This window comes from Corvus kubaryi, unplaced genomic scaffold, assembly GCF_017639235.1.
Source record: "Corvus kubaryi isolate FWS band 111438036 unplaced genomic scaffold, C.kubaryi_AGA036_p1.0 37264, whole genome shotgun sequence".
NCBI lineage: Eukaryota > Metazoa > Chordata > Aves > Passeriformes > Corvidae > Corvus > Corvus kubaryi.
The window spans coordinates 624,771-650,947 of record NW_024581079.1 but is presented as its reverse complement, the minus strand read 5'-3'; the positions used below and the strand labels follow the sequence as shown (position 1 = coordinate 650,947).

At 41.4% G+C, this 26,177-nt stretch overlaps 1 long non-coding RNA gene across 2 annotated transcripts in view; it reads left to right on the top strand.

Annotated features, from left to right (window-relative positions):
• The window catches only part of LOC121662868, a 118,552-nt gene that overhangs the window by 4,403 nt on the left and 87,972 nt on the right, over positions 1 to 26,177 (top strand). For both annotated transcript variants that reach the window (XR_006015461.1, XR_006015460.1), the window contains exon 2: positions 4,245 to 4,317. This is a non-coding gene — a long non-coding RNA (uncharacterized LOC121662868). The remainder of the gene's footprint in view (positions 1 to 4,244; positions 4,318 to 26,177) is intronic.

The following is a 26,177-nucleotide window of genomic DNA, read 5'->3' as shown; positions in this document are numbered from 1 at the left end:
CTGCTCACCAAAAATTATTTGAACGAATCCTTGAAGGCTAGCACCTTTTAATTTACTTCAGCTGATGATTAAATTTGTGTTATTTCCAAAATATGCTTTGCTTCCGCATGCTCTCCTGCCGGCTGCATTCAGACACTTCCATGTCAGTGGATGATGTCTCTGGTCCTGCCAGTCACCTCTCATATCCTGCCTCACTGAGCCCTACCAGAACTGTGGCTAGTCTGGCTGTTGGGGAGCAGATGCCATGGCAGTAAAGATGCTGTGCTTTATTCTGTATTTTAATACTTGCTGTGAACAGGGCCCTGAGGGACTGCAAGTCCCAGTCAAGGATGAGCTACCTTCTGCCTTTCAGTGCCTTGCACATGAAAATAGCTGGACCAGAATGCCTAATGCTTTCTAAACTACCTCAGACTTGGACGTGCCTCAGGCACCAGTTTCAAGCCACAGAACTATCAGGACAAGCATCTCAGTGGCAATCACTCCTGCTCCTTCAGTCTGTTACTTTGCCTGCAGTGGGTTGGTTTGGGTTTCTGTGAGCACATTTCATTGACTAAAAATTGGTCCCTAAAAAAAAAAAAAAAAAAAAAAGAAGAAACTCTGGAGTGGGGCAGTGCACCAAACTCCTTGTGAGCTGATAGGACCCATTTATGCTGGGCCTTGCAGAGAGCACACATGTTGACAGAAGGTAGAACCTTTTAGTTCAGTCTCAGTTGTCATCACTGCATTTTACCTGTTTTCACTCTGAAGACTTCCTTGGAAAAATTCTTCCTCTGACTTTTGCAAGGGTGACTGCTAGAGGGCATTTTGAGACTCTCCTGCTGTGACAACTCCCTTCAACAGCCCCTTCATAAAACCAAAAGAACAAATGCATTGGAAAAGAGCTTGTTTTACCTGTTTCCTTTGAAAAGTTTGTAAATGTTACTTTTAGTGTTTAGCTCCTAAAGGTCAATTATTTCTTTTCTCTTATAAACAAAATTGGCCAGCTAGGGAGAACAGATGGTATAAAACTGGATATGGGACTTTGCCACTTCTCATTTGATGGCAGGACCTCCAGGCCACTGGTTAATAGCTTGCACCAGCAGTCTCTTCCTTCTGAACCCCAGCATTTGGCATCGAGCTATCTCACCGGTTCCCACTGCCCTGGTATTGCCTCTGCTGAGAACACTTGATAGAAATACCTGGAATTTACTTCTACATCTTTTTCCAGAGGCTCCTGCCATCTTTGAGGATTGTCAGTTGTGTTATTCCTTCTGACAGCTCTCCTTTATCCATCCTCAGTGGGCTGTTACAAGTTTGTTTCCCATGATAATCCTTTCTAGTGACATTTTGCATGCATATTATTTTCTCCAAAAGTTTGCGTGCAAATTTTCATGGTAGATTGAATCTCTGCAGCTGAATTGGTGCATTAAGCTGGGAAAGTAGAGTGTATAAGGAAAATGCACTCCTAGGAGTTGACTTTAACTGGTGTTATAACTGGGTGCTGCTGTCTTTCCATTCACAATTTACAATACAAATGTCTTTTGGTTCTGCAACCCTTAAACACATAGGAAGGAGACAACTAATTTGCATGGGTAATCTTACGAAAGCCATCTTTGTAATGAAGTGCAAACTGTGATTCCATCCACTGTCAGTGTATTATGCTACTTCAATAGGCTTTCATTTCATTACTAGAAGTCAAGATTCCCTTATTAAACTTTTCTATTAAAACAGAGGGAGAAGGAGCTTCCAAAGTCCACATTGCTTCTGCTATGTCACTTTTATTATAATGTAATGTACATAGACAAATAAGATATCCCATTGTATTTGCCTATGGGTGTTAAATATGCCCTTGAAACCAAAGGCAAAGTGAAGCATAATAAAAAATACCATAGCAAGACAGCCTGATGGCACAACTTCCATTATTGGCTCTGTGAAGCAAGGTATTGAAAACTGAAGGACTTTAGGAGGCTGAGAACATCCTTAGCAAACTGCCTATGGGTATAATCCATTCCTGGGCCATGAGCTGGGCTGAGTTCACTGAGATAAGCTAATAGCAAATCTCTCTCCACGGGTGAGCAGGCTGCTGTCAGCCATAACCTTGGGACAGAACTGCAGTACTTCAGGTTGCCTAGGAAGCTTTATCCTAAGACTTTCTGTACTTTGACAGCTTTAGGAGGAACGGGTATTTCGGGTATTTTGGTGGGACTGTGTTTATCTGCTGGAACAGATACTTCAGTGGTGATCTGGTCATTGCCTGAGGTGGTGTGCTGAACACTCCTGGTGCTCTTGGGAAACACTTGGGAGAAAGTTGGAATGGATATGTCAGGCAGACGGCTTAAAAATGGGAGAACAAGAAGAGAATATTTGCGATGCAGGACAATGCAGGTCAAATTCAAATAAGCTATAAAGATCCCTGTGTTTCTCTCTAGAACTGTGTGGAAAAGAACTGTTCTGTGCCAGGGGTGGGAATTACAAAATCTCTGAAGTTGGAATAAAATACAAATGATTTGAAGTGCCCACTGAAGGTGAATAGTGCTAGTGGCGGGACACCTGCTCCTTGGTACCTGGGAGCACGTGAATCAGTGCCCTTCCACATGGTGGGCTCTGCTAGAGATATGGATTCTTTTTTCATCCCATTTCACTATTCTTGGCTGATGACTAGTGATTAGGATTAGTGAGGTCCTTTCAAACATTTCTCCTGCCTTTCATATCTCTTAAGGAAGGTGGAACATCACATTCTTTTTTTCTTGTAATGTTTTACCTCCCCTGTGTTACTTCTTCTTAATAAAGCTAGTGCAATTAAAAGGTCATTATTTGATCTTTGTGGAGAATCTCTACTGTGCCATATTTCCTTGTGGCTGCCAGGAATGATCAGCCTCAAGTGACTGGAAGTTGGGCAAAGCTGAGGACAGACAATAGCAGAGATCCTGATGTGGATATTGTCGATCCAAGGCTTGAGATGCAGCTGGAATTTTCCCATAATGCAGAACAGAAGCACAGATATTTCCAAGGATGACAGAGTAGCTTGCTGGGGTTCTTGAAAATATTTTTCTGCTAAATGAACGTTCTGTCCTCTGTGGACTTGACTAAAAGAACAGATCATAATATATCCTAGAAGTAAAAAAATAAACTTCTTGAAGCCTGTTTGTCAGCAAAACTCTAGAAGCAGCAATTAAATATACTCTAAAATGTTGGGGGAAAACTCTAGACTTGCTGCTCATGACTGGACTTTAATTCATACTTTTTTTTCTATATTGAAGAGGTGGGACCTTTCCTAGATTGATTTTTTTCCATTCTAAATGTTATGGAATTATTAAGCAACTTTTGAGAGTGCACTAAATTTATGGCCATTATTTTCTAATGAATTCTGGTTGAACTGACAACTTTAATCAATTCTACCTTTCAGAAATATAAATAGGAAGGAGAAAGAAATAAATAATGTTTTGACCACAAGGCAATGCAGCATTTGGAAATGAAGCTTGAAATGTCCAACTAAGTTGCATTAATGAAATATCAGGCCTCAACTTTGTAACCCTGGTTGGGATGTCATGGAACCCAGTGCTGGCATGTGGAGGCTGTCTTGCAGATTTCCTTTAATCTTCCAAGCTGGCAGGGTATGAAAGATTAAAATGCTCTGGATCTACCAGACTTGCCACCTCTAGTTCAGGCTAGTTATTAATGTGCTATGTGAACAGCAATTCTTTATTAATTGTACTGCTGGCCAGTGATCAATGTGACAAGCTTAGCAAAGAGCACAGTTATTCATCAGAGAGTTGTCAAGTAGTAATTGCCCTCATATGCATTAGAATAAGGCAGTGTGAGAGTCAGAATGGGCAAGCTTTTAACCTTTTTTGGGGCAGGTGTCAACAAAATTAAAATCTGCTAAGGTACTAGTAAATAAATAAATTGGAAAGGCATTTATTTGCTCTGATACTATCACACCACTATAAAGCAAGACAAAGGGTCATACTTTAGCAGCATTTATATTTTTAAATGTTTTTTAAAGTGTTTTCAACAAATTCTCTTCTGTATACACTGTTATATGTTACACTTTTGTAAGGGCAGGCACAGGGTTTGCAGTTTTTTCCTTATAAAGAAAAATGGAATAGTTGAGATGTAATGTTGTAACTGTTCTTTAGACTATAAAATGTACAATTGTGCAACCATTGTTACAAGCAGAATTTATTTAGACCTGCAATGACATTCTTTCACCTTTTGTGGGAAAGCACATCAGTAATAAAATGTCAATGCTTTTCTTTCTGCAGAGGTGAAGACTTACACTTTTCACCAAAGACTGCTATTTTTGGGGTTGTCAGAAGCCCTGTGGAAGTGGCAAAGGTAAGGCTGAATGTGTAGTCTCTGTCCTGGTCCCTGCTGTACCTGACAGTATTAAACTTTCTCACATTATGTGTTGCCCCCATCATCCAAGATAACTGTATGCTTCAGCTGTGGTGCTTGCACAGGCTGTCTGCTGGGTGCAGTGCTGCTTTGCACATGTATGTGAGTAAGTGTCTTGCCTTATAACATCAATTGTCATGGAGCTTTGTACTTCAATTTATGTATAATACATGCACAGACAGGACTCATCTTTTAGAATGCACGCTATCTGCGTTTTGTTTTGCTTTTACTGTGCTTACTTTGTTTTCGTGAGTTCCTGTGAACCTATTGAACTGAAGATTTAGAGTGAACCTATCCCAGAAGTTAACGTTTCAGAATACAGCTGAGGCTAAACCTGGCTGTAAATGATAGTTTATTTATCATGCACCTTAGTGATGGTGTGTTAGGCTGGTTCTCTAGGCCTTCCATCTAACACATTTCAGATTGCTAAACTCAGTAGAAGAAATCACAGAATCCTAGAACGGGTTGGGTTGGAAGGGACCTTGAAGGTCTTGTTCCAACCCCTGCCATTGGAGATGGGGCAGCCACAGCTTCTCTGGGCAACCTCTGCCAGGATCTCACCACCCTTACAGTCAAGAATGTCTTCCAGTTATCTAACCTAAACCTTCTCTATTTCACTCTCCCTTGTCCTTTCTCTACATGCTCTTGTAAAAAGCTCCTCTCCATCTTTCTTGTTGGCTCCCTTCAGGTACCAAAGGCCACATTTGAAGCTTCCCAGATGGAACAATCCCAATTTTCTCAACCTTTCCTCATAGCAGGGAAGCAGGGTGTTCCACCCCTCCACTCGTCTTGGTAGCCTCCCTCATAATAATGGATTGAGGTCAGAGATGGGCCGATTGTGGAATAAAGTTAAGATTTGTTGAAAAATAGAGCACTTTGGTAGGAAAGGATGAGCAAAGGACAGCCAGTATTTAGGCTATTGAAAGGAAAGCTGACAATGTATATAGTTTAGACTTGCTCATGATAGTCCATAGCCTGTGTGATAATGAGACCTGTTCAGATTGGATTTCCTTGGCATTCAACAGCATTGTTTTTAATGATCTCATCTGGAATTTCTGCTTCTGCCTTGCTAGTCAAAATGATCTCATCTAAATACTGAGGAAAATGCTGATAGAGACCACTTTATCACACTCCTAATGCATGTTATCAAGATAAGAAATAAAATGTTCTGAAAGTAGGTATGAGAGATTCTTTGTCCAATTTCAAACCCACACAAATAGACAAGGGTGAAACCATTAGTGTGATCAGCTTAGAAAGAAAATGAGCAGTGAACATGAAGTGGGAGGAAGGAGAATTCATTTATGGAACACACTGAAGCATCAAGCAGAGGACTGTTTAGGCATTTCTGCTCTTTCTAGTAAAATGAGGCACAACTGCTGGAAACTGTCTCATGCTTTACAGTATAAGTGTATATTTTTATTGCACATGATACAAGGCAGCCAGTGTTTTATTACTTAAAGAACAAACTCAGACAAAAATCTTAATCCACGCATGTAGGAGGGCATTGTCAAGAAGAAATATTCTGAATGGCAGAATCTTGCAAAGACTCAACTCAGTGTATAAATTAGTAAAGCCTCATCTCAGCTTCCCCAGCACAAGTGTGAGCAGTGCTCAAGGCACGTAGTCATCACTGCAACCTGTGGCAAGACAATTAACTTGAAAAAAGTATTCCTTGCAAATTCTCTGCAATGTGTTTTTTCTAGCAACTCATTCAAATGCAACTTGGTTTAGCCAAATTCTGACATCCAGCCTTGAAACTCTTTGCCTCAATGCCTGAAAAATTTTGTTGACAGCCTTATAGTCTGCTTTGACAAGTGTCAGACCGGCTGCTACAGTTTCTCTTGTTCCCTGATTCCTCCTCATCACCATGTTTACCTACAGTTTTTGATACTCTGGCTAGTGTTGGTGTGGTCTTCAGAACACAGGAATTTAAGGCTGAGTATCCTGGCTTTTGTATGTCACAGTAAATTAGAGGATTTAAATCAGTGCAGTTCTAAAAATAAATGTTCCATTTATTATTAAAATAAATGAAATAGGAGAGTGAATTTGTTTCACCATTTGTTTTCTGTAGACAGGTTTTATTCTGTTCTCTATTGGGTTAAACCGGGGCCTTTGACCCTTGAATAATGGAGCAGTCATCAAAGAGAGAAGAGTTTTGAGGGATAAACATGGTAGCTTGATAGTAATGCCTGAGCAGTTAAAGCTTTCAAATCGACTGGTGCTGTTATCTGTTTTAATATTTCATGGAATGAGGGGGAGATTTTCATACCCTGTGGACAGAGGCAGACCCCAGCATGTTTGTGCTTGTGTTGTACAGGGATGCAAGCAGGGGTGAGGAAATGCTATGTCTGTATTCGAAATGTGCTGCCTTTCCTGAATAGCACAGAACTGTGCTGAGTACTGAAGGTGAACAAATCAAAACTAAGTGTATTTTTAAGAGTTAATCTTGTGTGTGTAATATCTGCACTGAAAGCCTCGTTTTTGGGCAGCTCCCTGCAGGCAGGAGATACAGAGCAAAATTCCTGTCTGATATTACACAGGAGATCATATTGAATTTATCATCCCTTTGCTCTGCTCTTTTGATCCTTAGATTTTCTTTAGCTAAAGGTTATGGCTTTTAATGATAAATTTAGATTCTATAATACATAGCTGGAGACACCAAGCAGTCAGAGCCTTGAGTACATACATGGGGATTACAAGGTAATATTTTTTCTGTCAGGATATTTTTGACTGTGTTTTTTTGTCCTGAGATAGAGACGAAAAATTCTCCAGGTACTGTTCTGTTCCTGGACATCAGGAATTGATAACATGCCCTTTGAATAGTGAGCCCCATCCAGACATGAGATGAAATTCAGGGCAGTCCAAGATGCTTCACTTAAAAAAATGAAACTCCTGAACTAAAGGTGGGGTGGAGAACTGAAGCCCTGAAAATGACAACTGTGTTTTATTTCTTCCCACCATGCACAGGTTGCAGCTATTTCAGTGTTCAGCGTCATGCCTGACCATTGTAGTGCTTGACATCAAATAACCTTCCAACCCAGTTGGAAAAAACCAGCATTTGATGGCATTTTCCTTCATAAGCAGAGGGAGCTTGGTAGGCCACCTGACCAGCTCTGGGTAAAGTTCAGCTAAGGGACTTTTGTATGATCTTTCAGTTGGAAAGCACAACAGAAGAGGAAAGGTTGTGTGCTGTCAGAAGTCCTGTGGGTCAGGCAAGACACCAAACAAGTGGCTGAATGTGTTAGTTGTAAAAGGTCAGATTTTGATCTGTTAATCTGATGTGAGTTAGAGTTTTTCATAAAATTAAATTCTTACAAACATCTTACTCAGTTTTCTTAATTACATGGAGTTTGAGGTATATTTGGTAAATATTTCTAAAGCAGTATCTGCTCAGATAGGCCCGATCCAAACAAACTGTCAGTTGCACTTCAAACCTTTTCCCTTAGTCTGCCTCCAATGTCTTTTGCAGTGTGGACTTAGTGTGACCCTCCAGGTGACAGCAACACATGGCATGGCTGTCCACAGCCATTCTGTCTGGCGTTCCCTCTTCTGTTTTCTTCTGCTAAGCTTCTTCATCTGTTGTTACTAAGAGTTTCAGGTTTGGAAGAATGGAACAGTCTCCAGGAACCTAGGAGAGTATGGGTTCATTCTGCCTCTAGTATTATACACACATGCTCCTATATGTGTGCTATATAGTTTGGCCAAAATCCAACTGGAACTCAATCAGCCTAGTGCCACAAAAGGCATTAAAAAGTAAATACATAGCAGCAAAAGGAGGGCTAAGGATAATCTCCCATCTTTATTGCATGCAGAGGAAAATATAGTGGCAAAGGATGAGGAAAAGGCTGAGATACTTAAAGCCTTCTTTGCCTCAGTGGTTAGTAGTAACTCCAGTTGTTGTCCAGGTACACAACTCCCCAAGAGGCAAGACAGGGACAGGGAGCAGAATGAAGCACCATAATCTGGGGGGGAATGCTCAGTGACTTCCCACACCACTTAGACACACACAAGTCTGTGGGGCCATCTGGCATTCTCCCAGGGGTACTGAGGCAGCTGGTGGGAGTGCTCACTGTCCATCATTTACCAGCAGTCTTGGCTACTGGGGAGGTCCTGGCTGACTGGAGGTGGGCAACTGTGATCCTTACCTACAAGAAGGGCCAGAAGGAGGCTCTGGGGAACTTCAGGCCCGTCAGCCTGACCTTGGTGTTGGGGCAGGCTGTTTAGTCTGGAGAAAAGGAGGCTCAGGGAGGACCTTACTGTTCTCTACAACTAGCTGAAGGCAGATTGTAATGAGGTGAGGGTTGGTCTCTTCTCCCAAAGAACAAGTGACAAGACAAAAGGAAACAGCCTCAAGTCGCACCAGGGTTTAGATTGGATGCTAGAAAAAAATTCTTCATGGAAAGGGTTTTCAAGCATTGGAACAGTCACCACCCCTGGAGGGATTTAAAAGATGTGTAGATGTGGCACTTGGGGATATGGGTTAGTGGTGAGCTTGGCTGTGCTGAGGGAATGATTTGACTTGAGGAACTTAAAGGTGGTCTCCAACCTAAGGATTCCCTAGCTCTGTATGTGTGTGTATGTACATATACATATGAATGAGACTTATTTCCTCATACACTAAGTTTTGTGCTTCCCTTTTGGAATATTTCTTTCTATTTTGCAGTGTCACAGTGTATAGATAGGACAACTGAGATCAGGAGCTGTCTGCTTTGGTACTTTGCAGGAATCCACAGCATATCTTGAGTTCACTCCAGGTGAGAGAAAGAACACAGTGAAAGGAGTGTAACCCCTTGTTAGGAGAGTAGAGGTTATGTCAGGGAGGAATAAAATGCTCTGTCCAGATTTTTAAAAAAGACAAACAATTGTCAGATGTTTCTGTCCCATCCTCATGCCCAAGCCACAAAAGAAGTCTTCTTAAGTGTCTTGTTTGATCCATATGCAGTCCTACTTGGTATCTTAAGTCATGCTTATATTAATATCACTCTAAGATTAGCAATTTCCTGTAGGAATATTTGAATTGCATATCATAGACAATTAATATAAAAGTCTTTTTGTGGTGCCTTTTGTCTCAAGAGTCTGAGAAATTTTCAGTTTTGAAAAAAGAAGATGAAAAAATGTTCTTTTTCTGGTCTTTTTAAGCTTTACTGTATTAAAGAGCTCTTGTGGTTGGCATCACACCATTAAAAAGTCAGAAGCTGATAGCCACGATATTTCATGTGTGGTAGGCTTTACAACAAATTACAACACTGACTGCTGAGACTATCTAAGTTGCTGGAAAAATGGATTTAATTGTCCATTCTGAAACTATTTCCAGGATCAAATAGAATTTCTTTAACTACACATGCTCTTTATAACCCTGGTTCAATTCCGTTGCAGTAAATCTGAGGGGAGAGCAGAACGGCAAGTTAAAAACAGCACTGAGGTTTTATAGCACCAACATTAAACTATATGTCATCTTGAAATTAAAGTACTGGGCTGAAAGGTTTTCTACTCACAATGATTTGTTACTACGTGGATATCTAATTTGCATTTTAAAATCTCTTCCTGCCCAATGGCCAGGAGCATGGTGTGTATGTGTGGAGCGGAGTGTGTGTGCCTGTGTGGAGGGGTCTGTTTCTTTGTGACCTCCATTGGCCTTTTGAATTTTGTCTTGCTCAAGTTTGAAGAAGTTCCTCCCATTTTGTGAGAACTCTGTTTTGTTGCTGTCACCAGCTACATAGGCTATTAAATGACTAGTGGGGACAAAATAAGAATTAAGCACAAAATCATTGAATATCAAATCCAGTAAGGACTGTAAAACAGCAATGTGTGTTTATATATGAAATTAGTACAGACACTTCCATTTTGTCCTTGTTTAAGTGGTTGCTGGAGATTCAAGGCAATGGAAAATTCGGCCTCTTACACTGATTCTGGAATATATAAACATTTTGACACTTGATATTTGTAAAGTCCAATGGTAAAGGGCATTGCTCTCTGTAAGCTGTATATGCTTGCATGTAAGTTGCCTGGAATGGGAAAGGTGCTTTCTTCCTTATGTCAAAGGAGCCTGAAAAAATGCTTTTCTGCACCCTGGCTGATTCTCTTTCCAGTTCTGATACTCCTGGCTCGTTGCACCAGCCTTGGGCAGTGAGCTGCTCCCCATGTCGCACTCAGGTGCGTGTCTTGGGTTTAACTGGCTTTTAGCTTGTGAGTGCCCAGCTTGGTGGTGCAAGAGGTCTTGTTCTCCCTTGCTGCTTACTAAGGTTGTCCAGTTCCTAAGAGCACTTTTGTGGTGAGACCTTGAGTCTGCAGGTCTGTGACAGGGGGCTGTTGCCCCCACATAACCTACTGTTGTACTCAGCAGTGCTCCGAATACGTGCAGTGGCTCTCAGCATCATGCACCAAAGTTTTTTTCCTGAAGTAACTCAAAAATGAAGCATCTGAGGGTGTGATTTTCTTTTTTCAGCTTTGGAATGAGCAGGGTGACTGAGATGTATCACAGAATGGTTGAGGTTGGAAGGGACTTCTGGAGGTCATTTGTCCCCCAGCAGGCAGGCTGAAGCAGGGCCAGCTGGAGCTGGCTGCCCAAACCATGTCCAGATGGCTTTTAAATGCCTCCAATACTGGAGATTCTACAAACTCTGTGGGCAAGCTGTGCTAGTCACCCTCACAGTTAACAAAGCATTTCCTTATGTTCAGCACCTCCTGTGTTCCAGTTTGTGCCCATTGACTCTTGTCCTTTCACTGGGCACCACTGCAAAGGGCCTGGCACCACCTTGTCAACACCTTCCACTCAGGAATTTGTATGCATCAGTAAGATCCCCTTGGGCCTTCACTTCTCCAGGCAGCACACTCCCAGCTTTCTCAGCCTTTCCTCATATGTGATGGGCTCCAGTCCCTCAGTCATCTTGAGGACCCTTCATGGGGCTGCCTCCAGCACGTTCATGTCTCTGTTGTACTGTGGAGCCCACAGCTGGACCCAGCACTGCAGGTGTGACCTCAGCAGAGGGGAAGGATCCCTCCCTCAGCCTGATGGTGATGGTCTACCTAATAGCCCTCTTTGGGCCAAGGGCCCACTGCTGGCCCATGTTCAACCTGATGTCCACCAGAACACCCGGGGTCAGTGCAGAAAGGAGCAGGTTTGAAGCCAGAGGGTCTCACTCTTGGCTTCAGGCATTGCCTATACCTCCCTAGGGCTGGTCTCTAGGGAGCCCTGGCACTGCCTGAGCTCTTACAGGGGAAGAGCACAGGAGTTCAGCCCATGAGAACAAACAGATCTCCTCCCCTCAGTCCCACTTGGAGCTGTGATAGGCTGAGGTGGATTGCCTGGCCTGCAGGTCTCTCTGCACGATCGCCCTTGCTTAGGAGGGTAGGTAAATGTTTGAACATCAGCCTTGTGATTGCTGTGAAGGGCATTTGATCTCAGGAAGTGCAATTGAAGGGATCAACACAGGATTTGGAGATGGGATGTGAATTTTTGACTGGCAGTTCAGACCTGTGGTGTATTTTATCAAATAGGAGGGTGACTATTTAAAAATATTTTAAAATAGTTTAAAAAATATTTAAGGTAATTTTTTAAAATTATGAGCATAATCACTGCAAAGCCCATGCTCATTCTACAGTATATTTGTAATTTCATTATTTAAAGAGCTTTTTATTTTCATGTTTATGCCCTGGGGACTTTACAAACTGTGATCTAGTCTAAAAATGTGAGATTCCTTCTGAGAATACTTGCTGTGCCAAAATTTGGGGTTTTTTCCTTTTTAAAGAATGAACAATGTTCAAATTAGATAATTCCAGCATTTAAGAAGCAGTGTGGGGAAAAAAGAGAGGAGGAAGTGGCATGGCAGGGAGCATCTTCATTGTGTTTTTTTCTTTTGAAGGGAGAAGATTAGTGAATCAGTGTAGTGTGTTAACAAAATTTTTCTGCAGTTTTGTATCATAAGTCATAAAGGACATGAATCAAATGTGGGCTTATTTAAAATACATTAACAAGGCTTTTGCAAAAAATTAACTTGTAAAATGAACAGAACAATTTTCTCCTATATTTTTGATCATTCCTTTTTAAGCAGTGAGCATCTCAATTCCTGGAATGCGTGAAGAACAGGCTTTTTATTTGGAGATGTAGAGAATTTCGCTGTCAGGAAACTGAGTTATGTTATAATAGAGTAACAGTGTATTAGGCCTTGGTAAACCAGCTGTGATAAATCTAAAACTGAAATTAATTAAACATGACTCTTCCTAGATTTTTATTTGTTGCTTTTGCCTGTTATTTTTAGTCCTGTCCACTTAAGATGGAGTCAATAAAAAGCCAAAGCGCTGCAAGAATGTGACTACTCTTTGCTTACGTAGCACCTCAAGAAGCATGGCAGGATACTTGTGAGACAGCCTGTTCTGAGAACTTGATATTCTGAAGAACTAAAAGATTTGGGTAGCTTACCTAGCTGTCAATTTTTCAGGCTTTTCAGCCAAGGTTGCTACTGCATGCCAAATCTTGCAGAGGCTTAATTTGAGATACAGCACCCAGCTCAACAAAACTGTGTCTGTCCAAAGCAGGACTGAAGGTGATAAAATTAAATGAATAGCTATGTTGTTTCCAGGGTAATCAAATTCAGTAGTTAGGAGTTCAGTAATATGTAGTCTTTTATATAGCCCCTCAGTGTTATAATTAATTCAGTCTTCAATTTGGCAGGTTGTGGATTATGGTTAGATTATCACCCTGATGTGTGCCAGCTGGACTTCATTGCACCTTAAGGCCTTTAATTTGAAGATTATCTGGAGCCTTGATCCTAATGCTGGTGACCTCTGTTATCTCTGGTCTTCAGAAAGTGTTTCTTTGCTGGTCCATTTGCACTGAGGAGCACAGCAGGCAGCCATCCACAGTATTTGTGGAGGTTCTGCTAATGACTTAGGATCAGCACCTACCCTCCAATTACAGTTTACTAATCTGTAAGCTAACAGCTGCTGGGGTCTCTGTGGTTTTTCAGAAATGTGATATATTTTCTGTACCTAAATGAAGAACTGTGGAATGGTTTTGATTAGGAGTTAGGAGAGCTACAGGTACAGTGGTGCTCTCTGCCTGATTAGCTAAGTCTGAACCTTTAAAGTAGCTGGCTTTAGAAGTCAGTCAGACTGGGAATTGAGCAGGGATATGTTTTTAGGGCAGTCTGTGAGCAGAGAACAGAAGAGGTCTATCTAAAAAATAAACTCAGCTGCTTACTGTTTATATGACCATATCCTTGATCTAACATGAAGTTGTTGCCTCCCTTCTGTTCAATGGAATTAAGATTAAAGGCTTGTTTGAGTTTTAAACAGCTCCATGGGTAAATGCAGATTTCTAAGATATAGACCAAAAACCTTTAAAAAGACCCTTTCAAAAACCAGGTATTGGAAACCCTTTTCAAAATACTGCTATTCCTATAAACTTCCCTTCACACAATATTATGTCAAACAATTCACCACTTATGACCCCACTCCGGAGGATTTGGGCACTGGGGCACTGGTTGTGATGGTGCTCTTAGATGTATCTGTTCCAAACTCAAACTTTACCTCAATTTTTCGCCACTGTAAATAAAAGTCAGACTACAGGCTGTTAGCATTAATTTGTTTCTGCTCTGTGCAACTTGCTGGAGGGTGGAAAGAAACATTCCAAGTTATGTGGCATTATTGACAACAAATACATTCATGGAGAAGATTTAAACATGAAAGGAAAATAGTGCCAAGGGGCTGTGTGGCTCTGGCTTTGAACCATAGCAGGAGCCTGACCCTATATCTGATACAGCCAAACTGTTTGCTGCTGCTGTTTGTAATGTCATCCATAGAATTACTTTGCAAGTGGCAGATTTTAGGTTCTGGCTCGAACTGGGATGTCGTGCACACCCATGAGTTAGCATCTCTGCTGATACAGTAGTAGATAAATTTCCTCTGTGTTGTGCTCTCCCCATAGCTCACATTACTGGTAATGGGAACTTAATGAATAAATCCCACGGCAAGCACAGCACTGAACTTAATTCAAACTTGTGAAGAATCTGAACTAAATATTTTATTTTTTTTTTTGTATCCTCAGATAGGTTCCTTGAGTAGAGGCTTGCCCCAAACTTTCAGATGTCAAAATGTTCTAGGAACAGCACCTTTTTATTCAACTGATACAGTCATAAGAATTCAAACATCCTTTGGGGAGTGCACAGCTTACACCTAAAGATTATTCCAGTTACAGGAGTTTGTTTTAAAGAGGATTTGTGTATTCAGCACAAGCTCTGGATTTACAGCATTTAACTTGCAAGTTTCAGTCAATGGGCTCTCTGCCCAAAACCTCTAAAATACTTTTCCAAACCACAAAACCAACAAGACTCCTTCTGAATCAGCTCTCAGACTCCAATTTCATTACTTATTTACTCTGAGCCTTTTCAATTAGTCTGGCAATATTTCTAGGAAGTTACCTAAATGGGGTACTGAGCCAATAAAAAAAGAAAAAAAGAATCCTTTCTGTCATGGGATATTTGTTGCACAAAATGTCCAGAAAGTACCTCTGAAGCTGCTTCAGTGCAGTGACTTCACCTGCTCAGAGCCTGAGCACTACACAGAGATATTCACAGGGACCTGTGAAGCTGCCTCCCAGCAGCAGGGGTGATGGACAAGTTGCCAGTTCTATTTATGGCTTTCCTTGTAGGTAGCTCTCCTACAGCTTTTCTCACAACATGTTTCCAAAAATTATAAAGTGCTGTACACAATTTGTCTTTCTAATCCACATTCTTTAGTGCTATTGAAATAACAGGATTTTTTGTTCTTCTTATTTAGCTATGAAACTGGTGGATAATCCTTTCTAGTTAATCCAAAATATTCAGACATTAAAGAAATATTTTAATTTAAAACATTTCCTTTAATTTTTGAGGTATAAACAGCTTTGGGAAAAGTATCCAAAATGTTTTATTGAGAATGTTAAAAAAAAAAAAAAGAACAAACTTTTGAACTGTATTTTTGCTCAAACTCTTTGTGTTCAGTCCAAATATACAAATAATTGAGATATCAAATTATGGATTTTTAAAGTAAATGCAATAAGGAAAAAATCTTGGCAAGTTCTACTAGTCTCATTTTCCTTTGAGCGCAGCAGAGAAAATTTGGATAAAAAGCAAGCAAAACTTATTTTGTTCCTTTCAGTACAGCCTGTGCCTCCTGACCTTCTCAGGTTGTGCATAGAAACGCCCTCTACAGCCTCAGATGGAGTTTTGGGAAAACCTTGCAGAGTGTGATCCCTGCTACCTAGGTGTGGCTTGAAAGAGCAATCTCAAAAAATTCAAGACAATTTTTGTTGCAGATCAGTTCTCGTGTCCAGTATGTGAGGCTTAGCACCAGGCTGAACCATTGCCCAGGCCCAGCTCCTCCTTAGGGGCTGCTTCCCTTCCGCTGTCCTTACGGAAATTATGCGGCTTCGGGCCAGCTCGGGGTCATCTGCTGAGGGAGGACCCTTTGGCAACTCCCGGCTCTGAAATCTGAGAGCATCCTTTCAACCTATGACAAAGCAGGGAGGATGTTCCACAAATACTGCACTGATGCTGTGGAAAAGCCTCTGTGAATAAGTGTCCTCCTGTAGCTGCCACACCTCTGCATTGCAGGGAGTCAACGGGGAAAGACTTTTGACTTCATCTTTTCTGCTCCTCTATGTGATCTAGAGTCTCACAAGTGTTTGAGCCTTTTTTGAAGAGGTGGGAGATTGGGCAAGGGTGATTTCAGCTTCAGGAATGTCTCATTGAAGGGGTTTTTTGATGAAATGAATAATTACTTTTTGTCAAGAAATATCTGTGAGGCAGAGGAAGGGAGCTCACAGCTGGGATCACTTACAAGTAGCTTCCTCACCTGGAAAAATTAATGCAGATTGAAAATGTTATAATGCACACCCAAATGAGCAGTATCCTCTGTGAGAGATTCTCCAGAATTTTCCACCACTGCAAAAACATTGCTTGCCATGTGACTTTCTATGGGGAGGAGTTCCAACAATTTTACTTATTAAGGAAGTTGTGGATCGGAAAACATCAGCTCTTTGTGCAATTTGCCATTTTGTTTTTATTGATCCTCCAGAGTGTCAGACCTGAGCTGGATTTCCATGGCACCATGGAATTTACTGGATAGCCTAAGGTACTTGGAACAACATGTGTAACTCATATTTAAGGGGATAATTGTTTGGTGCTCACCTCTAAAGATGCTGCTGGCATCGTGCTGTTGAGGAGATAAATGTTTCTGCAATGACCTGTGGAGAGAAGTCCAGCAACATTAAACGCTGAAGTCCCGTGGAGCATCTTTGGGATGTCAGATCCTGTGTCATTAGTGTAAAACAACGAAGTATTTAGACTGCAACTGTGAATGTCTGTCTGATATTCAAAAAGGCCAGAAAGGTGAGGGCTTTGTCTGATTCATTGCTTAACACAAACACTTAGCATTTTCTTCATCTGCAGTTTAAAGTGTGATTAGCTTCACACAGAAAAATTCAATTTTCTTTATATAATGCTATTATTTCAAACTTTGAAGACTTGATTCTCTCATGTAGGCAGACCTTGGAAGCTTTCTGTTCAGTTCTCAAGATTCCGTCTCCAAATGCTGTTGGCCTTTAGTTCAGTTTCTTCGGAAGCTGAATCTCTTGAGGAAAGCTCATTCTGCTTTGAAGATGTCGGGTTCCAGGCATCTGAACTCCTCAAAACCAAATTCGTTTTCTCATTCAAAGCACCTCTTTGCAGCTAGGGCCCTTTGTTTTTAAAGGGATATTGCCAATTAAAATTGGCCACTGAGGGTAGATATATCAGCTTCAGACCTCTAAATTCTCATGGAAGTGTTTTCTAAGAAAACAAATATTCTCTTTGCAGCATTTAGAACCTGAATATTTTAGCATCAAAAAACTTGTGGTGAAGTGGATAAACAGAAAGCCCTTTTTTCCCTACCCTTCTCAAGCCCCCTAAGTTCTGAGGTGCCAGCAAGTGGCTGTACAAAAAATGTTTGCTTAAATTAGCTTTTGCTTAGTTTCTAATTTTCAGTCCAAAACCCAAATGAGCCATTAAAGGAAACCACACTAATGAGATGCACTACAAAGCGAAACACGCCAGGGGCAAAAAGCAGGCTTTTAATTTGTTCAGCTTAAATCTCTAACATCTGTCTGTGATGGACCATGTCACTAAGCACATTAAGAATATCAGAATTAGACTTTTGCGATCAGTGCCTCCTCTGTTTGCCTTTCTCCATTTTCTCACTCATTTTCTTGGCACGCAGTGGTGCAGGAAAATACTTTAAAGGGCAAAGACTCTGAGCTGTAAGTTGAACTTTGGTTTGGATGTGGAGCATTGGGCCTGGTTGCCAATTCCTTGTTCAGTCAGCTTGTACCACAGCTGGAACACATGCGCAAGCACTCTCTCTTTCCGTAAACACTGAGTACCCCAGTGCTGCTCAGGAGTCAGGGATGGGTACAAGCGTCTCTTAGAACAACAATCTCAAGAAGGCAGGGAGATGGAGACTTCAAGCAGCAGTAAATCAGAGCAGTTTTGTTGTTCTTCTGTGTTCAGAGGCCTGGTGGGTTTCCTGGGGCTAGTGTTCCTAGGGCTAGTATTTGTAGTCTGAGCTTCCGAAGACAGAACTTAGGGGCACAGCTGGACTTGTATGGATAAATTCTTCTGTTGATCACAGGACATCATCTTCTTGAGAATGTCCGGCTCGTGGTGGCTCACTGAGAGCATGAATGTTGCTGGCAGCTGGTAGCACTTGGCAAAGTGTGCCAGCACAGCCACAGCCAGCCAGGCTCATTCATCTGGTTAGGACAATTCTCCCTTTTCTCTTTTCCTCCCAAAAGCAAATGTCTATTTATTCACATATAGATTGGTCCCAGGGAAGAAATTTAGCACTTTACCTGCCCTGCCATGCAATGTGGTGCCTCACTATGTTTCTGTTTGCACTGTTAACTGGATATCCAATCTTAGAATTGCCCAAGCCAGAGAAATAGGTTGTTTGATCACCAATCCTTGTAAGCAGGCTAAAATGGGATCTAGGGGACCCTAGTATCAGTTGTTGTCTGTAAAACTATTCTTGATTGCCTTCACTGAAGTTGTATCCTGACAAAGTGAACCGTGAGCTCTGACCTGCTCCATTCAAAGTGGTGGAATCCACCCAGATTGTTTGCAGGAGCAGTTTGTTGGGTGGCTCCCCAGTCAGGTCAGGTGTGTACACTTACAGTCTGTTGAAAGAGGGCTGTAGTAAGAATTTCTTCTGTGCAGTCACCCTTGATTGTGGGTTCCCTTGTGAAGCACTGTAAGTTTTATCTTCATGTAGCAGCAGCCTTTCTCCTCTGCCTGGTAGTGACTGTTCCTGCTGAGGCTCACTGCCCAGTGGGAAGTTCTGCATCCTTGGCAGGTGACCAGTCTGTGTGCAGAGCTGGATTTGTGGCTGTCAAGTAGCCTGACTTCACCAGCTTCCTCTTTTGTGTTTTTTCTAAAAAAGAGTAAATATATGTGGAACAGGACTACTGTTCTGTCTTGCAGAAATACAGGTTTTGTTTTGCTGAACTTTAATTTTCAGAGAATGTTAGAAAATGCAGGCAATTGTTTCATAAATATTTTAAAATGAAGTAGTATTCACTCTTCACAGCTTCTGCTCTGTGGATCTTTAATACTTCATTGTCCTTTGAGCATTTTCATGTGCTAATCTATCCTTCTGCTTTGCATGTACCTGAAATGGTATCTGTGTAGTCCTTTGCTAAATATAGCAAATGTCAATCCACCATTTTTCTTTACTAAGTTACTCTTTTATAATACTTACAATAAAAATAGGTCTGCATGGAGAAACTTGTGTTTTTAATGTATAAAACTTAATGATGGGAGAGACAAGAATTACTAGCACCATCTATTCATTGAGAAGCAGTATGTGTGTGTATTTGTGCACAATTGTGCAAACCTCAACAGCTTGAACTATGAGAATTGCTCCTTTTGCAGTTTCCCTCTAATCCCAGGGCACTCTGTCAAGTGAAGTATCCCACCTTTGCTGATTCATGTCTAAACTCTAAGTAACAAATTCCCATCTTCTCCACTCAGTGCTTCCAGCAGAATCATAGAGAACAGAAATTCCAAGCTGCTTTCTGATTCTTACTGTTTGAGAAAAAATAATATGGTCAGCTTTAAGGGAGGTGACTGAGAAGTTGACTTTGATTTCTGTCTGGAAATGCTGATGGCAAGACCTCTGCTCTAAGAGCAGTGGGGGGCCCTGGCAAGCCTTTTTCATTGGGGGATCTAATCCATCTCTCTTAGGAGGTTCGCAGAAGGCATAATCAGATTGTCTAGTCTGATCCACTTGGTGTCAGAGGTCACTGAATTTCATGCAGGTTGCTCTGTAATGAGTCTTATCTGATATTCTCAAGCATTGACAACATCCAAAAGGTCACAACACTGGCAGTGGAGCCAAGACCATGAAAAACTTTCCTCTTGAGTGGTTTTAGCTTCTGCATTGTCCTAATTCGTGTCTAAAATTTGACCCCAGTTCCATTGCAGTATTTAAGTGTGCGACTCCATCAATTCCAGTAGTTGCTATCCTTCTAAATATGTCTTGACACCTGGGTCCTTGTGTGTACAGCTGGATTTTCATTCTGTAGAGTAACAATTGCATGGGTGTGTTTGGCAATTGCAGAGCATGTTGATGAAGTGGACTGTAAAATGAATCCAAAGAGGCAAATGGTAATCTGAAGTGAAATGCAAGCAGCCTCTTTCTTATTCCAAATGTACTTTCCTACCAAATTGTTTGGAAATGTCTCCAGTACTTAGAAATTTGGGATGAAATGTTTCATTTGTTTTTAATTCTACAGCTAATACCTGTGTAGGGAAATTAATCCGAAACATACTTTCAGTAGTAGTAGGAGGGAGGAGAGGAGGGAAACCTATAATCAGTAATGTTAGAGCTGGGTATGATGGAGGACAGAATTTGGAGCTGAATTTGTTATGTGAGAAGGGAACTTGGCCGGTCTGAGCAGTTTTGTTTTAAAGGGGCATCGTGCCATATAACAGGAAGGTATCAGACCTCTCTGAGGCACAGAAGGGGGAAGATTCAGAGCTCTGTTTCTAAATGCCAGGTCTAACTAATCAAAGGAAATGGGATGAGGAAGCTGGGAAATTACTGCCTTAGAAACTCCCAGAAGTTGAAAAAGTAACCAACATCACTGGGTCATGAGTTACAATATCTAACTGCAGTCTATGACTATTTTGTTTTATGAAAGAAGGGAGTATTGAAAAGTAGGTAGGGATAGTCTTAATACTTTGAAGAACGATCCTGTGCTGGCCAAGGAGAATCATCCCCATGAACAAAAGGCTGGTTCACAAAGATATTTCTATGTGGATTCATCAGATTCATCTGGAACTGAGATGCTTTCAGTCTTCTAAACTTAATTAACTTAATGGTCTTGCACTAATACAATTGGATGAGAGCCCACAAATGAATGGTTGAGACAGGATGGACTAACATAATTTTTATCGAAGATCAATTGCATGTTGCCTGAATGTCCTCTTCATTTGGTTGTTTTAACTTGTAACATGCAGCTTCCTTTGATGCCCCCTTCTCCTGCACTGAGAGACATGGTGAGCAATCGATTACTTTGTGGGATCAATTAAAGCTGTTGTGGCTGCTTTAAAATGTATAAATACGTTCTGTTTCCCTGTTGGCAGCCACAGTGTGGCCTTAGTTAAAGTTGCCCCTTGTCGCCCTGCCACTGGCCACCAGAGAACACTTACATTCTCATTTGGATGGACTTTAGGTTCAAAGTGCTCTGAAACAGCTGAGGTGGCATGTGGTTTGTGTCAGCAAGTGATAGATATTTTGATAGAGATGCTGGATATTTTCTTTTTAAATCTGATATTCCTGGAGGTGTCAGTCTGCTGGGTCAAAGTTTGTGGCCCTTGGAGAGCTCTGCAAAGGAATAACAATCTGTTTATAAGATGCAGTGTCTTTTTTATTAGATTATTTATTGTTGCCAAGGAGAAGAAAGCCCATTTCAGTGCATATGGGAAGCTGTAGATCAGTCCAGCACGTGCTCTTACAGCCTGAGCAGTGCTTTGGAGCAGTAAAAGCTAAAAACCATCAGAGGAGAAGTGGATGCTGCAGAGCTTGGAACCTGAGTCTTGGAATTTTTGTGATCTCTCTGCTACAAGTGGCCAGAAAACAAGCTTTTCATCAGGCAGAAATGCTAAGAATAGCAAACCCCACACTCAGACACTGCAAATAGAAGACCAAACTTGTGAAACTGAAACATATGGCAGAAGGCGAGATGAAGTGCTACGGGCTTAGCTTTCAGTTTGCAAATGGGAGAGAGATTTTTGCCAGCTGCATGTGCAAAAATGTGAAACCAAATATACTGAGTAACTGAGTTCAGAGGAATGTAGGAAGCTTAGTTAGTTCACTCTGCACAAATACAGGTACACAGTCTGGAATTATATCAGGTTACCTGAGTTAATTTATATTGGACCATATTGCTCTTAGTCAGAATTTGACCAATAGTCAGTTCTGTAATATTAATTTTTTTTGAGTTTTATGTGATTCATGTGATTCTCTGGACCTACTATTTGAAGTAGTGAGAAGCCTCAAGATATGCTGAGGTTTCAAAATTAATGGGAAGTTGCTGTGGTGGGCATGATCCTTACCAAATAGGAAATTAGAGAGATAAAAGCATTCTTCTGATGTGAAGAACATTTGAATTTCCTATTTAAAAAAACTTGAGGTTAATTACCCTGACATGTGATTAAGTGGGCCAAAATATATTAATTTGTTAAGGGAATAACGCTGAAATATGAGATACCTGAAGGTACTTAACCAGGAAGGACAGTCCAAGTCTCTAGAATTTGTTTCCATCCAAATATACAGATAATTTATTTGTTCTCTTGGACTTTGTTAGTTCTGGATCTCAATCAATCTTCTATATGTTTATGTAGAATTTCATTGGGCACAACAGGAACATGATGTATGTCCAGCTGTAAAAAATACCAGACTTCAAGGACATCTAATCTTAAACTGGAAAGAGACAGTTTGATATGTCATATGCACTATTCTGCTGAATTTTGGTATATTGACAAGAGTGGGACAGAATGAAAAAATAATCCAGTAAATCTTTACAGGAAGACTGAAAGGACAAGGCTGACTTCATGGTTCAGGCTTTGCCTCTGGAGTGAAAGAATCAGAGAAAACTTGCAGTAATGAATTTTTATATGTCATTCTCAAAGTGTGGTGCTGGGAGAAGTGGGGAGCTGCCTTCTTATCTGCTGGGACTTTCTTGAACTGAAGGATATTTGTTCTGCTGAGGAATCAATGCAAGAGCTATTTCAAGGATATATCCCACAGATCCCATTATTCAGTAGACCTGAAATTCAAATCCTGATTTGACAGTGAAAATAGAAAGTTAAGCATACAAGTGTGTTGCGGGTTCAGTTTGTAACTGGGCAGAAACACCAATTTAGTGTAGTGGTTTGGTCCAAAATACTCATTACTGTTTACCGTCTGTGAGATAAGAATTAGGAGAAAAGCAAAGCAGGCACTAAACTTGAAAGAATATAAATAAGGTTATTAACAGACCTAAAAGAGGGAAAAAAAATTATACCACCTTCAGAACTCTTCTCCTCCCCCCACCTTCCTCCCTTCTCCAAGTGACAATGTAAAAAAGACAACCCTTAAGATGTTCAGTCTGTTTACCACTTCCATAATAACCGTGTTCCATTTAGAAAGAGAAGTCTCTTCTTGCTCATGCTATGAAAACATTATCACAACGAGACAGCTGCCCACTTCCAAATATTGTTCAGTCCATTTAGGAAGAGGAGGAGTCTCTCTGCTCACATGTGAGTCCCTTCCCCCGACTTCCAGCTTTTCCCACAACTGCTTTCGAGGGTCCACTCTTGAAGTTTTTTGGGGTACAATTTTAAGGTTGAGCCGTTCAGAAACAAGAACAGAGGCCCTTCTCCTTCCCTGGGAGCAAAGGGTCTTCCTCATCTTCATCTTTAGGACTATCTCTGGGAGCATCTCTAAGAACTGAGGTTTTCTCCTTTCCCATTTGGAGCAAAAGTCCTCATCGCTTCCATCTCTCCTTGTTCAAATGTCTCATGAAATTACAGCTGCGTCAGCATCTGCCTATCTCAGTGCAGGTACTTTTGCTTACAAGCACGAGTTGAACACTCCACCCCCCATATCTTCATGAAATTACAACGGGATACTCAGATATATCATAGCTTCACAACAGAATTTCAGCTTTAAGCATCTCCTCTTTCTCTTCCCTCAGGTTTTCAGCTCTTCACAGGAATAAAAGGGTTAATCTCACCTCAGCCTTGCAGCTGGAATGTTGCTTATTGCAGTGGAGAGGGGGGGGAGCTGAGCCTCTCAGGCTGCCCACAGCAGGGCTGTGGGGGGGTTCCGCGGGTGGAACAGGGCCCATCAGCTCCAGGATGGCTGTGGCCTGGCCTGGCCTGGCCTAACCCAAGCAGGGCCTGGGCCGGGCCCACGGGACCCCGCTCGGGCCCCGCAGCCACCTGTCCCAGCACTGGAAACGAGAGAGAGCTTGGAGGGGGAGTTTGTCTATTCTTAAGTGTGGATCACAGAGGTGGTCACAGCTTTAAGTGGCTTAAAGAATTGTCCATATTCAAACTGGCAGCTGATAGGTTCTGTCAGGTCACAGAGGAAGCTGTAAGAAGAACATCACTTCCAAGACTCAGCTTGCTAACCTATGACAAAGTGCAATGAAGTGCTTCAGCATTCTGGTGAGGACACGCTGTATGAACTGGTTGGTACTGCCTGGTAAGCAGGTGGTGATAACCTGTCACACTTTACCTGCTATAAACAGCTGAAAACTAACTGAAGGTAACCTTGTAAAGAATGGAAGGTGTGTGTGTTTGTGCTGTGGTAGGTCACAGAAGGCTTAGGATCCCCATGACACAGGCTCCTGACTAAAGACATGGCATACCAGGAGGATAAAAAGAGGAGAATGTCCAATTTGCTGAGTGATGTGTTGAGTTGCACAGGGAGCATAATCTGTCTCCAGTCCTGGAACTGCAGCCAGAGCTGCCATGTACAGGCCCACTGTACCAGCTTCATATTCTGTGCTGCACAGAGAGAGACTCTCCATCACAAAACAGAGCTCATCTTTTCCACACCAATCAGTCCTCACTGTAGTTTTGCAGACAGTTTATAGGTTTTTATAGGTGTGAACACGTAGAGCAAAGAGCTAGCAGTGCTGAAGAGCTACCCTGCTATCCAAGGTACTTTACTCTAAAGTGGGTGGTTTGTTTTTTCAATTCTAACTGATTTACCCAGGGGCAGGCCTCCCCAGACACAGAACTGCTGTTTTCCCCCAAGTCTGTATTCCCTACTGGCAAATAACCTGAAAAGTTACAGAGGCTGGCAGGGATCATTTGAAAAAAATGCTTTTTACAAAAGTAGAACTTTGCTTCTCCTCTAGTAAGTACCTTGAAGCTTCATCAGCAGTGCTGCATTCAGTTAGTTTGTATTAACATGAATTGCAGTTACGCTGAGACTTCTTTTACATACAATGTCGAAAGAATCAGAGTCAATTAATAGTCTTAAAAATTTTGACATAATATTAATTGCTGTCAGCTCTAAAGTGCAGAATCCACCTATGTTTTTAAGTTTAAACAAAAAGCAATTTGGACAAGTCCTGTGGGCTGTCTTGTGTGAGCTCAGACAAGCTGATCCAAAGCAGAGGTCTAGGATTAGCTGTGCACAGAAGGCAAAAAGGCCAGGTCTTTCAGTATTTCTTGTGTTCCCTATCAATAAAAGGATAAATGGCTCTACAGAACAGCAAAGCAATGTTCCTGCCTATGGAATGAGCGCATCCTTTGCCCTACCCTGCATCAAAAATATTGTAATCTAAGTCTAGTGTTCTCACCTCCTGAATTAATGCACAGTTGGCTATTTTTAGGGAGTCTTAACTATCCCAGTTCTTTTTGCACTGGGACATTGTGAACATCCTTGGAGTGGAAGCTGATCATACTTTTCGCTCTGATGAACCAAGATGTTCAAGTTCACAGGCAGGCTTTATTCAGAGTTTATTTATTTTGAGTTTGATTCTCCTGTTCTTCATATTGTAATGCACATGTTCAGAATTGTTACTTGAATCTGTAGTTGCATAAAATGGTGTAGGAAGGGATGCCTTCAAAATACATAGCTGCTAAATTATGCAAGTTTATTTCCAGTAGATGATGTCTGTGTTGTGTAACTGTAGTGGACCTGATTATTTCTTGAGCTGACATAGGTTAACTCTCTGCACTCTAGCTCTGTTTAATCATATTCAGATGTTAATCTGATGCACATGTTGTAATTTAAGATTGTGGCATTGGCTTTTTGTCCGTTTATCCAAATATGGTAATGGTTTTTGTTTTGGGTTGTCAGGTAATAGTTGTTCAGGCTCTGGCCACTAGAGTATGCACTCTTCTGCACGGGCTGGAATATCAGCCTTCTCTTTTCACTCTGTAAAACAGGTGGAGGGTGCCAAATATGCACATGCACCGAGGTCTCCTATTGGTTTCAACAATAGTTCACTATTCCTTATTTGAAAATATGGTTTGTGTGTTGATCAGGGTAGTTCTTCCTGAAGCAGTAAAAAAAGAAAAAAAAAAAAAAGTTGAATGAATTTGGGGTTTTTGGTTTGCTTTGGTTTCCCCCACACACCCTGTTCTTCCCCATCTGGAGACTGCAGCTCTAAGATGTTCCAGTCTTTGTTTTGGGAAAGTTGCAGGTCAGTGCAGGAAGTGTGTGACTGTCTGCTGAAGTGAGGGCAATCCCAGGGGTTGGAGCAGGCTGCCAGTGACCCCCTG